We start from the raw sequence: 4,861 nt of genomic DNA on the forward strand, positions 1-4,861 counted from the left end.
GAAAGTTGTATGTATAAGCCTGTTAAATTATAAGATTTTATCATGCTTATGATGGTACAATTGATGCCTATAATTAACATAATGTTATCAATTGTGGATCTATGAATTAGTTGGTATTTACATTCTTGAACTGTATTATCAACTTCTGGACAGATGGATTGTATGCACCGGTATGGGACAGTGACATACCAGGAATGGTTTAGTTTCAAAATACTAAATCCAACCTGTATTGGAATAAGGGAATGGATTATAAATAAATCCTACTTATATTTATGCTAAGTCAAAGAAGCTGCGCAAGCTGAATGACTAGCTGGATTACTTGTTATCTATGTTGAGTCAAAGAAGCTGTACAAGCTGAATAGCCAACTGGATTTCTTATGGACAGATCGGATAGGACTTTAAATATATTTTTATGATACCGCGATATGAGCTTGAGTCTCAGAGTCGACGGTTAAGGAGCGTATATGCAGAAGGATGCGTAGTTGGCTATGTTAGTTGAGGTATACCCTGTTAGGTCTAGGTACTCATGCCCACCTATGGGTGTGTTTTCACATGTTGCCATCTATTCAGGTTGAGACCCTCTCCATAGTCCAGTGAGAGTCGTGTAGTGTGAATATACATACGTACGGACTAATAGCTATTGTTGAGTTGGTTAGAATGTATATGTGTATCGAGTCTCAGCTTGGATTGTAGTAGGTTAGAACTTGTTCGTGGGCCTGACCCACCTCTATTTTTCAGGTACTCGTCAGTTCTAGACTTAGACTTGATCGTGCTAAGCAGAGACTACCACTCACTCTTCCGATGACGTAGGACTTTTCCCCATGGTTTACTTTGGATGTTCTTTAAGTAGCTTTCATTTCAGTTTGGATTATTATTAGGGGTCCATTAGAGATGGATTCCTGAGTTGTATTAGAATTGGAGAAGTTGGATGTATCAGATTAATTCTTTATTTATAAAATTTTATTCTAAGGTTTTCAGTTTTGGATTATCATTATAGTTTCGTTTCAGCAGTTTATTTATTCTTGTTTATCTTAATTATATTCTGTATTCATTTATTGCTAATTGGTTTGATATCCTCGGGTAATCGGGCGTGGGCCTGGCCAACCCGCATCCGAAATTTGGGAGTATCACAGAATTCATAAGAAAAAGACGTTTAACGAACACATTTCTTAAATTTATTTTAACTTTTAGATTTTTTTTTTTTTTTTAACAATAATTGTAATACCCCTAGTTTTCAAAAGGATAGAATTGGAAATTTAATTTTGTTTTTCATTGATTAATTAATTTAGTTATGTGACTTAGTTGTTTTTTTTTTTTTTAAAGTGATTAATTGTGTTTGCTTAAATGATTTTAATTGTTTTGTTTCCTTAATTGAGTTAAGTGTTGTATTATTTGTTAATTTTTTTTTAGTTAATTGGTGTGTATTTGATTTATTTATTTACATGTATTAACTGACTGTTATTAATTACTGTAATTACATAATTGTTTAATATAGTTAATTCACGGTTTATGGGAGCTGGTGTATTGTGACTTAGGGTTTTAGGTGTCAAGATGTAGCCGCCTTGTTATTTTGCCTATTAAGATGTTTTATTCTTAGAATACAACTAGAATTAGGGTTGAGGGTTTATAAGTCTATAAATATACATATGTACATTCTACCTAGGGTTGCAAACAAATAATTTTCCCGGAGAAACAGAGGGAGGAGTTAGAGAGAAAACGCAGAGTATCCTTGGTTGATTATTAAAGCAGTTCAAAGAGGAAGGTATGGGGTGTTTCTAGGTTGAACTAAAGCACTGGAGGAGCAGACTTGCAGTTAGGACACAAACATATCTTACAAAAACTGTGGAATTAGAGTTTCAAATCTGAAACTCCAAGGCAAGTTTCTGATCTTCTCTTTCCTAGGAATTTGTGTTCTATGCATGCTTAGTTACACTCTAGGAATTAAAGTAAGACTTAATTACATCGTTAATACATGTTGAAACAGTTTCTAACATCATTGAATTTAATCTGTTTAGCAGTAGTTTGTAAGTTCAGTTTGAAACTCTGATTATCGTGGTTCTATAAACTGATGTTTATTTCCATTCTTGTTCATATAACTCTGTCTTGTGATTAATCTGGGATGAGGATAGGACTTAAAAATCTGTAATAAAACTGTTTTTAAAGACTGAAACCGCCGGAGTCGAAGATGATAGATGCAGATTAAGCCAGGGCTCTTAGGGGTGAGAGCAGGCTCCAAAAAATAGAGGGAGCTTGCTCCCAAAACACTAGAGCCGGCTCTCTAGGGGTGAGAGCCGGCTCCCACCCATCTAGAGCCAGCTCCCAAGGAAGGGGAGCCGGCTTTCCTAAAGTGGAGAAGGCTCTGTGAAACTTAGAGCCTTCTCTTTCTCTTAATGGTGCGTAAAACTGAAATTTTATGTTCTGTTTGGCTGAGTCTGGGTTTCTGGAATGGTTTAAAGGCTGTTGAGTGAGGTAATACACTACTTATGATGTATGAAATAATTAAGAACCAAGCTTACATTCAGAATCTAGGATAGAATTAACATCAGTTTGATCAAAGGTCTATATGTGGTTAAGGGAGCAACTGGCTTGTGTTGCAGACTGATGTGCAATTTGTTTTCTTTGCATGATCTTAAGTTTTGAATTATGATCTGTAGTTGAGTTATGAACATTATGCTAATTAAATACATGTATGCTTGGTTGGGATTGACTGATAGCTTAAATCTATTATATATCTCATTTGCTACAATACTGTTTGGAAGAGATTTGATTTCTTTACATGTTCTTAGGTTTTGAAGCATGTTTGGCAGCTCTGTTATAAGCAGGTTGTTATTCAATTATGTGTATGTGTGTTTGGAATAGTCTGATGCTTAATTCAGTATATAAATGCACAATTATAGTACTGTTTGGAGAAGGAAGTTTCATAAACCTGTTATATCAATTTAATGGATTGAAACTTGGGTTCTAAGTATTTCAGTGGAGGCATGACTTAGTTACACCCATGTTTAACTATATTTATGTTGGACCAAATTTATATACACCTTGTTACGGAACTGCATCGATTTATGGACAAGTTGAAGAATGTAAATGCTTAGATTATTTTGGCAGTTTACATTATTGGAATGTTATAGTCAGGCCTTATAATGAATGCCTAATATTGATATATATGTATTAGATTATAATGATGCATATTTTGGAGAATGGTTGTTGAATACACAGTGTTATTTGTAAACTATGCTATTTGGAGGGTTGTATGCACCGGTATGGGACAGTGGCATATTAAGGACGGATTAGTTAAAATACTAACTCCTACCTATTTTGGAACAAGTTGAATTAACTCTAAAAGTTAAGTTCTACTTATATGGATGTATATGCACCGGTATGGGACGGTGGCATATTAGGGATGGCTTAGTTTAAAAATAAATACTAAAACCTACCTATTCAGAAATAAGATGGATTAACTACAAAAGTTAAGTCCTACTTATAACTTTGTGTCAGGTCAATAAGCTTTTTGAATGACACACTTTGAACGGACTTTATATATTTTTGTTATGGTGCCATGGTATGAGCTTGAGTCTCAGGACCATGGTTAGGGTGCGTATATCGCCTAGGATGGATAACTGGACAGTGATTTTGTTCCCTGGTAGGTCTAGGTACACATGACCACATTACGTGCGATTTACATGGTATTTCTACTCAGGCTGAGACATACCTATTGGACTAGTGAGTGTCCCATAGTGTGTAATATATACATATATGGACTACTCTAGATATTGTTGAGTCTATCTAAGATGTATCTGTGTATCGAATTCCTGTTTGGATCGTAATAGATCAGGACTTGCATGTGGGCCTGACCCACTTATTTATTTTTCAGGTGTTCAACAGTACCAGGCTGAGAGCTTAATCGTGTTGATGCAGATACAAACACTCACTCTTCCGGTTACATAGGACTTCCTTTCGATTTTAATTTTAGATTTAAATTTTGTAAATTTATTCAAGGATTTGGAATTAGGGGTCCACTAGGTGGATTCCCAAGTTGTACGGTTTTAAATTATACTTAATTTAGTTTTCAAGTTTGAGGTTTCTTATTTTAGATTTCATTCAGCGTATTATTAGTTTATTCTTAATTTAGTTTTTATTTTCTGCTTGTTTATATATTAATTGTTTGGTATCCCTCGAATCTGTGCTTGGACTTGATCACCCGTGGCTCTAGAATCGAGGGGTATCACAATAATATACTTTATCCTTGACCATCACTGTAAGCCTCCAATAAAAGGGAGAAGGCATCAATGGTGGAAGGCGATGATAATGCTGGTGGTGGTGGTGGCAAAAGGCAATTGTGATAGTGATGATGGTGATGGAAAGTGGCGGTTAAGAGTGGTGGTTGTGATACACCTCGGATCCAAGACACGGGTTGATCAGGCCCGAGCCCAAACCCGATGGAATATCAAACAATTAACATTTTAAAATGAACACAGAATATAAAAAGAATTCATAATTAAATAATAAAGCTGAAAGAATTTATTAAATGGAATATCCTCCTCACAAAGATTTATAAAACCCAATTCTCCAAAACCTTCAAGAGTACAACTCGGGAATCCATCTAGTGGACCCCTAAATCAAATCCCAACTGAACATAAAGTAACTGAAAATAAAACCAAATCTAAAACATGGACTGATATCCTACGTCGTCGGTAGAGTGAACGATAGTCTCTGCTCAGCACGATCATGCCTAAGACTGGAACCGTTCGATACCTGAAAAATATAAGAGTGGGTCAGGCCCACGAACAAGTTCTAATCTAACTACAATCCATACAGTGACCCGATACACAAATATACCCTAGACATCTCACAATATCTATCT

The sequence above is a fragment of the Cornus florida genome, unplaced genomic scaffold (genome assembly GCF_030987335.1).
Source record: "Cornus florida cultivar Cherokee Brave unplaced genomic scaffold, ASM3098733v1 CherokeeBrave_3.0.0_Hap2_Chr05, whole genome shotgun sequence".
Lineage (NCBI taxonomy): Eukaryota > Viridiplantae > Streptophyta > Magnoliopsida > Cornales > Cornaceae > Cornus > Cornus florida.